General features: G+C 30.6%; 1 protein-coding gene across 1 annotated transcript in view; it reads right to left on the bottom strand.

Annotated features, from left to right (window-relative positions):
* LOC108909201 (xaa-Pro aminopeptidase ApepP-like) overlaps positions 1–13,442 on the bottom strand; it is a 137,125-nt gene that overhangs the window by 75,769 nt on the left and 47,914 nt on the right. The window lies entirely within an intron of this gene.

The following is a 13,442-nucleotide window of genomic DNA, read 5'->3' as shown; positions in this document are numbered from 1 at the left end:
CTCTGTTTTATGGGAAATTGGAATATTTCGGCTAGCTTCAACTAATTTAAATAAAATGTATAGTAGCATAATTATTGAATCAATAATATTATTTGATTATTACGAGACCTTCAAGAGAATCGTTAATTAGCGAGTAAAAGTCAATTTAATTTCGCACAAACGTTAAAAACTCTCAATAAATATCCGATTATTAGGTAGCCTTCTATTGGGGAATCTCATAATGCTGCTTCATATTCTTCATTTGAGAATTTAAAAGGCATTTTCTTTAAAGGTTATTAGGTTAAATAGAATTACTGAGTTGATAAACTATTTAACTACTAACTTAATATTTGATAATTAAGTACAGCTATTTTTCAAGACAATTATTTCCTTGTTTCTACAAATATTTCAAAGCAATTATGAATTTATTTTATTTTTATAATTAAAGTGCACAGCTAAAGTTAAAATCGAAAAAAATAAGCAGATATTTTTGTCATGAAATTCTAAAGCATAGACCAAAATTCCTCGATACAAAGTTTCCTAATCATTCGATATTTATTAAGAGTTTTCCACGTTTGTGCGAAATTAAGTTGACTTTTGCTTGGAAATTAATGATTCTCTTGAAGTTCTTGAAATAATCAAATAATAATATCTATTATTCATTCAAAAGATGCTACTTTATTTTTTACTTAAATTAGTTGAAGCTAGCCGAAATATTCCAATTTGCCGTAAAACAGAGACAGATATCAACAAAAGGTAAAGGGCATTTTTTGTTCCCATTGGCATGCTTTTTCAGAAAATATAATTATTACTTTGTACTATTTTTTTAAATAGTCGAACGAGTTTCATATATTTCCGCTACTGGTTGCGCAAAAGTCTTGATATTACAGTTTTTTTTGGAAACTTGATCCAATATAACGTACACCAAACTTAGTTCAAATACCTCTATTGTTTCAGAAGATATTTACAGTAAATGAAATTTATGTTTAACTATTAACACCCTGTATCTCGAAAACAGTCAAGTTTAAATGACAAAATACCATTATTTTTCGTTGTACTATCTGCTCTCGAAGTCTCATTGATTAAAGCTGAGACACCTTGTATAACCAGAGATATTTCACTTTCATTGTCATTTTTTTAAAATTTTCTACAGTTTACTGTTGGCACCAAACTGCATACTAATAAAATCATCAAAAGTGGAGAGTTAATTTCTGTTAATTAAGCATTAATTACAAACTGCATATTTGAATATAATTAAATTATCTGCGGTTTAACCACCGAATGAATTCCCCTGATTTAAAAAAAATGAATTATTTTTTATTTTTTCAAAAATATGTATTTTGATATTAGCTGTTGCATTTTTTATTTTACTATAAAAGGATTAGGTAAGTTAATTCAAACAAATTCAAAAAATTTATTCCTAAAAGATCTTAACAAATGATGTCAAATAGTTCTTTGATACAAAAAATCTACGTATACAAAATATATCTAACCTCACAAATAAGATTTCTGGATTGTTGATATTGCAGGAAACTCTACGAGCTACATGTTCCAACTAACATCAACTACACCAGCAATATCTAGTAAATAGATAGTTTACTAATTATCTTTAAATGTACTTACATCAATTTCCTGACCATATAATTATTCCTGAAATTATTTACTGGGACATTGGTCAATAAAATAAGTATAAAAATAACATTTTTTTCCAATTTGTTTTATTTTACGATCGTTTCGGGTTTACCCCACCTTCAGAAAAAAAATCATGGGTGATTTATTACAGAAATTTTTCCAAATGTTCCAAATTCAAACAATATTTGACCAATTTAAGTTTTAGAGTATTTTAAAATATTTTGTTTAATAAGTAGGTAGTTAAAAAACTGATTTAGACCTAATGTTTGGAAAAGTTTTTATAATAAATCATCTATGATGTTTTTTCTGAAGACGGAGTAAACCCGAAACGATCTTAAAATAAAACAAATTGGTAAAAAATATTATAAACTAATTTATTTTATTGACCAAGTAAATAAATTCAGGATTAGTAATTATCCAAAATAGAAATGAAAAGTTATATGTCTAAATATTAATATAAAAAACACATAGATATAATGAAAGATCTTGCATTTTTGTTGTTCTAACAACTCTCTTGACAAATAGAAATACGTAACTATATCTACTTTGGAAAGATCGTAAAAAATTGCCATTGAAACCTCAGTGTCAAAAGTGTTATATGAGTGACTAGATGAATGTGAATTGTTTTTTTTTCCTAACCAATATTTGCTATTTTTACTACATTTTTTTTTAAAAATGTATGTTTTATTATCTCGTATATTTTACCCTACTATAAAAGTAATTCAAATAAATCCAAAATTTTTTTCTAAAGAAATCAATATCATATTCAAGAGAAGAAACTGGGACACCATTAACTATATAAGTTAGAGATAATAAAAGGTGACGGTAGGGTTGATATTTGAACAGTATACAGAGTGTTTTATCACGAACGGAGCACAGCTTAATCATCAAATGTTATTTCTTTTCATTCTACAAAGTGGCAAAATTTAAAAAACATTGAATTTTGGCATTATATTGAAAATTGTTTTACTTATCAAGTTGAACATTTCAAAACTACCACTCATTTTAGGCTCACCTGTAGAGGGCGCTAGTTGCCGTAAATATGATCTTAGCTTGTTTATCCTTCATATATGGATAACTAAAACCATAAATTATGAAAATTCACTGACAATTTTAATTAAAAGTGGTATAGGTACTAATTGGAACTGTTGGGAGTCGAAACACAACTAACTGTTCTAGACAAAAGACGATTTGTTGTTTCAGTTTATGTTAAAGATTAACTTTTATAAACTATTAAATATATAACATAAACATAAAACACGCCACAGAAATGAGACAACCCCCAAATCCAAAAGCCAAAGGCTTGTGCGGAAGGGGACTACACTTGAAAAAACGCGGTGTACTTTAATTAAGAAACGCGAAAGATTCGAAAGTTTATTATTAAATCAAAAGATAAGATCCTAAAAGCTTTGCTAATTTGCTTTGCCAAAGCTAACTACTAAAGCATTGGTTTTCTATAAAGTCGCTGTTATAGGTAACAAAAAACGATCTTATTCTCGCTCTAAACGGACACCTGTTTGGCTGAATTAAATACCCTGTATATACACGTTAGTTCATTGTTTCTATTTAATTCTTCAAATTATATAATCAAATAAACCAAATATTATAGACATGTTTGTCGGTCCGGGTAACGTAATTCACAGCGTTCTACGGAAGGTGCATTCACCTTGACGTAAACAAGGTTTGTATCGTGAATGGAAAATGAACATTTTAAAATAATATACAAGAGATAAAAATAAACCGCCGCTGATTCAATTGTATCATGCCACAACAAGCTTGTCGCAAAACCACACTTTTTGTTTGTTTATTTCTCCGCACCAGGTTACTGACACTTTATCTGGTGTAAATATTCTTCGCCGATCTGACAATGTCCTTAACACCAGATGCACTGGTATCCGCTGGATATTATTCAACGTCAAATACCAATGAAATGTATATGTACAGAGTGTTACAAAAAAATTATATGAGGCCGTTAACCACAGTTTGGGTGAATATAATGGGACTTTAGTAATTTTTCATTTACTCAGAATACAAGGTGTCGAAATTACGATTAAAAAATACTTTTATTAACAACATTGTCGTTTTTTTTTAAGATATTAAGTTGGAAGTTTGCACATACTTTTCACATTTACATATACATTTTGAAAACCGATGTGTTCATGGAAGGCAATAAAACACCTTGAGTTCTTGCTTGCCGAACTAGTCTAGAGTTCGGAAGGCGTGGTTCTTCACAGAGTCGTTCTCATCTCAGTTTTCATTTCAGCCTTTTGCTAGACCTTATCTCTGTTTAATTCTTTTCTTTTATACGTCTGCTTAAACCAACGGTAAGTTATAATCAGCGTGTGTGATTTAAAAATTTATACAGGGGGTGTTCCAATCCATAAATATACCTACAAGCTATTAACATAATAAGTAAAAAAAAAAACACATGAAGTCGATATATTTTTTAAATAAACCCTAAAAAGGCACATATTTGCAAACTATAACCTGCTAATCTTGATATAATTTTACTCTGCTACTAATTCTGAAAAAAATGTACTACTTAGTAATTGCTTCCGAATTAATGTGGAAAAAATAGAGAAAATACTTTTATTATTGTTTCGCAGAGAAGCAATGTTAGGTTGAAAAACGATGAAATAAAATAATTTAATCATAAAATTTTCCCTGAAAAATTGGTCTCTTAAAAAATTTTAGCGGGTATATGATTTGCAATATTAAGGAAAATTTAATTTCTAAATAAGCGTATTTTTAGAATCGGAAGCAGATGTTTGAGTTGAGAAGGCATTTTCCTAATATTATTAAATAATGTTCTTCGAGATTTCACTCCAGAATACAGCACACTCAATATGATACTGAAACCTTGTGTGAACTGTATATTTCGTAAAGTGTTTTTACTTTTAACTATTTTCTTAACATTTACATTAGTAATTAATATGATATTACTATGCTGCGACATATACCGTGTGGCTCACAGTGAGTGTTTCATTAGATTATTTCAGAACCTATTTCGATTTTTCAATTTTGGAAATTGGCACACTAGGGTTTTTGGGTGTGTTCTTTTCAAATATAATAATTTCGTTCCTGTAATACTTCCGGTTATACCGGAAGTTGACATTGTTATTTTAAATGGGACACCCTATATATTATTGCTTTTTCAGATTCTACGTGAAATTTGACGGTAACTTTAATATTCCCTATACCTAAAGGTTATAGAATTTGAGATATTAATTTTTAAAGAAAAAATTTGACAGATGCGGTCCCCGGAGATGCTAGTAACTCTTTTCATAAGCGTGATATCAAGTGGATTTTTGATACCTGTGGAAGGCATAGGTAAGACTAAATTATGGTATACCAATAAATTAAAATATTTAATACTAGGTGTTTCATTTTTGCTGTTACATTTTGATAACTTCATACAGCTATAACTTTGTTTACTTAAATGGAACATCCTTTCAAGCCATGTAAGCATTGTTAGGGTTGCCGTTACTACTTTTAGAGATATTTGCAATTTTCTATTTTTTGGACAGTTTTCTCGTCATCAGACCTGACCAAAAATACTCCAAAAACAATTGAAACAACTTGTCATTTGTCAAGATTAGTTGTCAAATTATTGTTTTTGCCGAAAATTTAAATAAAAATGCTTGGGGAACGTTTAAATTATACTAATGAGGATAATTTTAATTTGTTTGTTATTTATGGAAAAAATTATAAAATTTCAAGAACATGTATAGAATTTGCTGCTTTGCACATTGAGTCACTCGGTATTTGCATTAGTAAACTGAGTTCGGTTCTGTTAAGAATCACGTATCCCAAATTCTACGACCATTAGTAGCAACGCTATTGACAGCTAGATGTTTTAGATGTGTCTCTGTTTCTTCATCTGTTGCAATTAAAAAAGGAGAAAACAAATCCAGAACATCCAGGTACCGAACGCTGCTATTGTTTCAACATAATATTGATGTATTGGACTCGATTTGTTATTTTCGCAGACGGTGTTTTACTTTTAAGTGCTTTTAAGGGTATTTAATTAAAATATTTGATAAAGTGTTGTATTCATGTGAAATATGGCGGTTTATACGAATGATGAAATGTTAAAAGTTTATCGAGATCGAAAAAATGCATGAATATTTACTATCAATAATTTTTTTTTCTGAAGAGAACTATTTATTACATTACATACAAAAAAAGTTTTAGATCTGGATTTTTTTATCATGTTGCTTCTTTGTTTCATGTTTTCCATCATAAAACGCCATTTATCTTGAATATGGTTCACGTTAGCGCTTTTGATGTTTAGTACCTTTTTTGTGTGGAAAACATTGACGGTTTAAAATATGCTTTCAAAATACCGATTTTACAGGGGGACCTTTTTTTAAAATGAGCCAAAGAATTACACCCTTAATTTTCTGACACAAATTAAGAAACACCCTGTATATTTATAAATTTAAGATAATTTACTCAAGGAATTAATATTATTCTATGACGAGCGGTAAAATTTGTAAAAAAAATTCTCGAATTACATTAAATAATATCACATACTCAAATAATGAAATTATTTCAGCTTTTCGCCCTAATAAGGGAACACTAACATTTTTAGGAAAACAGGAATTTTATAATTATATATTTATTTTGTTGTGTACAAACTTTCTTGCATAAATACGACTTGATATCAACACCAGGCGCTTGCCTGAAACATTTTACATGCGCCAGACTCATTCTTCAGCACCTGAAAACCGAGACGGGCTTATTCGGCGCCGAGCGCTGAAATCCACAAGACGGGAGAAATCCTCGCTCGAACCGAAATTTCAGCAGCTTTCACGCGGATGGCGCCCGGCGTACCAAGCGCGCATAAGCCGGGGGAGGTGGCGACGGTTTTCAGGAGGCGCCGCGACGCCCGGAGATCCAGGCGCGGATTGCTGCTAAACTGGGATCGGGTTAGGCGCGATAAGCCGATGTAGGCGTGGAGGCTCAACGCGGATTCGGCTCACAGGTGAACAGCATGCGGAGGAGTCCTAAATCCTCAAGGGTTTAGCTTTTCTCGTTATTTTATTTATTTATTTTATTTCATTTTAATATACAACTGTCTAACAGTGCGAGCGAGTGGTATGAAGATAAAAAACAACAAGCATTAGATAAAAACGATACAAGTAATAATAAAAACAAGAGGAACACATATTTAAAGCAAATAAATATCACAAATTAAACAAAACGAAAACAGGAACAATCATGCCCAAAGGCCCAATATTATGATTTTGATATTAGAAGCAGATGCATAAAACAGATCAACTGAGGCCTGCATTTGCAGTCTATTCAGGATTTCAGGAGAATCAATCAAACATTCATAATTTACTACTCTGCTAACAATAAATCATTAGTCCAGGGATATGAGGAAAATAAATGACTTGGTGGTGACTGTTAAGTAGCCAAGGATCTGTAAAGTTTTTCATAAAATTTGGGTGAATTTTAGTATAATATATGCAAAATCCGCACACCGTCAGGTGAGGTTTTTTAGTAATTAACAATAAAAGGTCTAAAATAACCCAAAACATCACTTTTTTTGCCTACCAGAAAAAAAAACGATAATTTTTATTATAATGTGAAAGTAACCAACTTGTAGGGAATAAAAAAACCTTTAAAATGGCGGTTTTTAAAATCCGATACGATAATTTGTTGCTCGGGAAATTGCAAAAACCTGTGAAAATTCGATTATTATTAAATAAACAATAAGTTTTGCAAAAGTCAACCTACGACTTTGATATTGCATAAATAGTTGGCTTTTATAGTCCTTAATATGTAATTAAAATTTCAGATCGATTCATCCAATAGTTTATGCAAAATTCTAAATGTTTATCCCAGAGGTATTATTTTTGCAATAACTTGACATGCAAAATTACCAAGATATTTTAATTCTGCGAGTGTCATATGAAAGAGAAAGACTTCTATTATTGGAAGAAATTATTTTATTGCAAAAAAATTGTTTTTTACCACTGCAAAAACGTACCACAAAAACACTGTCATTTTTGTCTTATAAACAATTAGAATAAATTTGTTGCTGTTATATTTAGAGAAATTATTTTTCCATATTCGTAAAGCTGGCAAAGTTAGACACACAGCTACTTTGTTTATAACAATTAAGACTTCTAATATGTGCCATTTCGAAGATAAAGAGCTAAAGTTTCTATGTGAAACTTTTGAGGACGATAGCTTTGTAACAGCATCTCTGAGAATGCTCCAAATAATGACTTGGGTACAAGATGACTGTGAGTCAGTGGAGGGGGAACCTACAAATCCAAATTAATAGAGCAAGTTATATCTCTGGACCTTGTTGACCGATTTTGATATTTTTTTTTTAATTTGGGGTACCTTCTTACGTACATCACAAATATGCATTTTGTTAATAAATAAAATTTTAAATTAATCCGGTAATTTGTTTAAATGTTAAATGTTTAAATGTTAAAAAAAATTTTTGCAAAATATCTACATCTTTTGTAATTTTTTGTAATAGAACATTATAGGAATGATTAAATATCATTTTTTAATAAATTAATAATGCAATGAACTAAATATTTTGTTTTTTTAAGTTTTTTTTATTTCCACATGTTGGTTACTTTCACATTATAATAAAAATTATCGTTCTTTTCTGGTAGGCAAAAAAGTCATATTTTGGGTTATTTTAGGCCTTTTATTGTTAATTATTAAAAAACATCACCTGATGGTGAGTGAGTTTTGCACATTACTATACTAAAATTCACCCAAATTTATATCCCTAGACTACATGGGGTAAAATCCATTTGCCTTAAAACAAACGTTCTTTTTAAATTGTCTTTGCGTGTTTTCAGTCATATTCTGATTGCCACATTTAGGATAACAAAACAACAGTATTCCAGTTTAGAACCTACAAAAGAAAAGTAGCGGCAAAATAGTGCATCGATAGATTGAAATTATCTTGAATTGAGTCTAAGATCAAAGGTAACTCCTGGATCCCTAAATTTCCTGGTTCTTAAAAGAGATTTATGTTATAAGGAAGAACTAATGTACTCTACCTTCGGGAAAAGGACAAAATATTGCACTTTTCATTGAGATTAATGCGAATTAAGATGATCGAAGTTACACCAGCCATTAGTTTGTTCTAAGTTATCTTATAACAATTTACAATGTGCAATACTAAACATTGACAGGAAATTTTTCATGTCATCCACATACAGGGTAGGAAAGTACCAATGGTCTATCTTAAGTTACGTGAGAGCGATAAAGTAAGCCATAGAAATCCATGCGATATAGAAGGATGGCTATAATGAAGGCGTTTCATAGTCACCGCCTGTTTCGCCCTTCCACAAATAAGATCCACTTCTTATTTGTGGAAGGACGAAATGGGCGTTGACTATTAGACGCCTTCATTATAGCCATCCTTGTCTATCACATGGATTTCTATGGCTTACTTTATCGCTCTCACGTAACTTCTGATAGACCATCGGTACTTTCCTACACTGTATATCTAGTAGCTACTTAATATTAAGGCAAGAAGATATACCGTTAATATATAATGTTAAATAACAAAAGAACCCAAGATTGAATCTCGAGGAACCCAGATATTGTACTAAATTGTGTCGACTTAAATCCTTGATATTGAACAAATTGTAGTCTGTCGTGAAGGTAAGACAGAAACACCTACACGATCCGATATGAAATAAATTAGTATTAGTGGATCTGCCTTTCTTAAAGTCAAGTTGAAAGTATATGATTACATAGATAGGAATGGCGTACATATTCAAAGATTTAACCAAATTTGAAAAGTTGATACATTAGAAATTAGTACAATAGAAACTAAACAAAATGTAATCTGGATCTGCACAATTTTACATCAGGGATTTTAAGGATTCTCTATAATTTCCTCTATTTAATTCACTACCTTCAAAAATAATAAAAAATATATAAATCCGTATGCCGTATGAATTAAGGGACTTTTGTGGCACTATATTTCTCACTAAAAAAACAGATAAATATAGTTATTATATAGCAATACTGTTAAATTCCAATTTCGAAAACTGTCGTGATATATTGACTGATTGATTTTTGAAAATCTATTTATTTGACTTGAACAAATAATCACAACCATTATTTTCTTTGTTCGAAAATTGTAAACTGAGATTTCCAATACATTTGAAGGAGCAATTGAATCAGAAACTTCAACCATTTTCGAAGATATTCTCTTTGAGACTTGAATTCTATATTCAATAGTCTTGAATATACGTTCTTGTTATTGAAGTATACTTTAACTCCTATACCTTTTGATAGAAATAACGTTTGCACCAGAATCAGCTAGAATTGTCGTAGAAGAGCATCTGAATTCTGAAGTAGTAGTCCTTAGACTTATTCTGATGCGGCTACTTGAAATTTCAAATATGCAGGGATTTCTTTTGGAATGATTCTTATTTTATTAATATCAACCGCTTGATTGGCACATTTTCTATAATTTTCCTTTCAATACACCACTATTGAATTTATTATACTGTTTTATATTGTCAGATTTTTGAGAAATAAGTTGCGATAGTGCAGCTTTTATTACTTCAAGAGGAAAATATTTGTCATCACTTGAAAAATCCATTTATTTGATACGTTTGCTTTATTGTGAATAGAATTTTCGATATAACCTTCCGCAGCGGTTGAAGATTTCTAATCCTCGTAACCATAGTATACTATATTAGATCTATGATAAGTTTTTGAAATATTACTTCATGACTATATTTATTATAACATCTCTAATATGATAAAACCCTGTCAGCATGGTTTTTTGAAAGGACGTTCTACTGTCACTAACTTGATCAGTATTACGCAATTCATAGCCGATTCTATAGACATAGACAATAATTTACAAACTGATGTCATATATACGGACTTCAGCAAGGCGTTTGATAGGTTTGATCACTCAATTTTACTCCAGAAGCTTGATATGTTTGGCGTACCAGGGGCCTTAATGAACTTCTTCAAATCTTATTTAGACAACAGAAAACAGTATATCGTTTATAATGGGTATAAATCGATTGAGTATAAATCGTCATTATATTCATTAACGATTTAGTTAACATATGTTTTTCTTTTTATGTCGATGATGTAAAATATGCAGCTCAGTTCGCAACATTAATACGGAAAAATGTAACGTCATGTCTTTCTCCAACAAGTTCAATCACATTATGTTTAAATACAGCATTTTGTCAAGACCGAAAACATTTCGAGACCTGGACGTTGTATTTGATGAAAAACTATCATTTAATAATCATATTGAGACTGTTGTCTCCGAAGCCAATAGAGCATATGGATTTACGATTCGCAACGGTCGTGATTTTTCAAGCTTAGATGTCATAAAGTTTCTTTACTTTAGTTATGTTAGGTCGAAACTTGAATATGCCTCTCTCGTATGGTCTCCGCACAGTGGTGTCCACATTAATAAACTGGAATCGATTCAACGGCGATTTTTTAAATTTTTATATTTTAAATCTGATGGCCACTATCCTCATATCGGATATCCGCATGAAGACCTTAAGTAGACATTCCTTTATTAGCCTTGAAACTAGACCGAAATACTTTTCGCAGGTTTTTCTTTTTAAAATTTTACGTAATTTGGCTGACTGCCAGGAATTTATAACCAAATTATCATTTTCTATACCTAGATTTAGCTCTAGCGAAAACGGAGAATTTTATTTACCAACTCCTCGTAGAACTGCAACAACTGTAATAAAAATTCTGTAGATATTTTTAACTGCAGCCTTAATGACTTAAAAATACTTTATTTTTAATGTCTGGTAGTTTCAAATATGTAATTTAAATCTTCATTTATGTGTATTATTTAGTGTATAGATTTTATTTATTTCCTTCTTCTATTATGATGATCCGTGTTTTTTTGTTACTTTTAATTTTGTTTGTAATTAATGTAGGTACTTCTTTTATTATTGTCTGTAAAATCCCTGTTCTACAATTGGGTAGTACCTGTTGAACAGTGTATTAAATAAAATAAAAAATATGTAACTATTCCGCAAGAAACATAACATACTGAATGCATTTTAATAGGTTGAGCAGTACATTTATTGTTTTTAAATAGTATGAATAATATGCGATGTGTGATGTTTTTGTACGTAGGAGTAGATATTTTCTGTATAATTCCAAATTAAATTTGTCGACAACGACAAATGTTGTCTGAGTATTTCTTTTTGTATTCTATATTAGCATATCAGTCTTATCTTTCATATCAACTACGGTCATTTTTATTAATTTGTCACATCGACATACTATTAGTATAACCTACAAAGAATTAAATTGTTAAAATTTTGAATACTTCCACTGAAAATTTCTCATAAGAAAATAATCATGATTCGAGGCTTCTGTTAAAATTTATTTATTTGTAATCTAAAAACTCTGTATATACCTCTTTATTTTATATCCCACTGATTTTCTTTCGAAAAGGTGTTAATTTTGAATGTTCTTTTTGTGTTTTAGCATTGTTTTAAGCATTGACTACAGACTACATCCACTTGATGGTTGATGGCTTGAGCGAGGTTTTATTTCATAAGCTAAGGGAACATCTTCATTTACTACCATTACTTCTTTTAACACCATTTTTCGAAAAATTCATATGCTTTTTCGTACCTTTTCATGGATTTTATTGGAAATAATCTATTACTTGCGGGAGCGGCCGCATCTTCAATAACGAATGGAATATGTTCCTCGTGACTTTCATCGCTATTCATCTTTAAACGATTTAGAGACGTAATAAAAATATAATCGTCCAAACGCAAAAAATCTGCCGACAGATAATTATGATCTAGATCCGAGCAAAAAGTGATGGGAAAAAAGGCATTTTCTAGAGCGGCAGTACAAAATACATTTTAACAGTTTTTATAAAATCGTGAAATTGTCTGAGAACGACAGCGATATTTCAATTCCTTGAACTTCTCCAAAGCTTAAACTAGCTTTTAAAACCTAAAGAAATTTAAAGAGTAAACGTAAAATGTTACAGCGACTTTAAAGATTGATGTGACGAACAAAATGTTAGGCGGTGTTTGAAGACATTTTATTGGCTTATTTGATGGAAAAATCAAAAGCGATAAAGAATTCAGCTTTATGGAACAGTTTACTCGATGTTGGAGTGTATGCTGAGCGTTGGTGATGAGATCGATGATTGTAAAACTCCAGTTTTACAATCACTGGCAGCTTTTATTTGTAAAAGAGCCTTCGTCCTATCAACAACTCGTTTCTTCTTAAATTATTGGAAAAGCAAATGTATACGCCAAGTAGTCGACGTAAACAAATTTGGCAAAATGCCTCAAGAAACTGCATCCTTTTTAAAATTAACGAACACAGGACACATTTCGACAATCCTCTCCAACCAAGGTAGCAAATTCAGAGACCGATCTTTTATCATTAAAACGTCGTGGGTGGCATTTAAATAGCGTCGCAAAAAGCTGCATTAACGATTCAATGCACACTAAAATGAATATTGCAAGAATAATGCGTTCAGTTGAATCATAAGTATCGCATTCATTGCTTCCAAATATAGAAACAACGTACGTCAAATTTGCTTTCAATTTCGTTAAATTATATGATAATTAACTTCAGCAACTAATGTGCAATTTACGAAAAATGTTTTGAAAACTAACACTTACTTAACAGATACTGCATCCTTTTTCATCTTTATTTTTTACAGGACATAATCGCTCCCAACACGTTAATTTATTTCAGGAATTGGCCTGTCGATAAGATTCACTATTTTTGTTAGAAGCGATAGAATGTTGTTTATTAAAAATTGTTTTTGTGGTAAAATTCGGCTATAGACCATTATT

Source organism: Anoplophora glabripennis, unplaced genomic scaffold, assembly GCF_000390285.2.
Source record: "Anoplophora glabripennis isolate ALB-LARVAE unplaced genomic scaffold, Agla_2.0 scaffold305, whole genome shotgun sequence".
NCBI classification, from domain to species: Eukaryota; Metazoa; Arthropoda; class Insecta; order Coleoptera; family Cerambycidae; genus Anoplophora; species Anoplophora glabripennis.
This window is presented reverse-complemented; position numbering and strand designations above follow the sequence as displayed.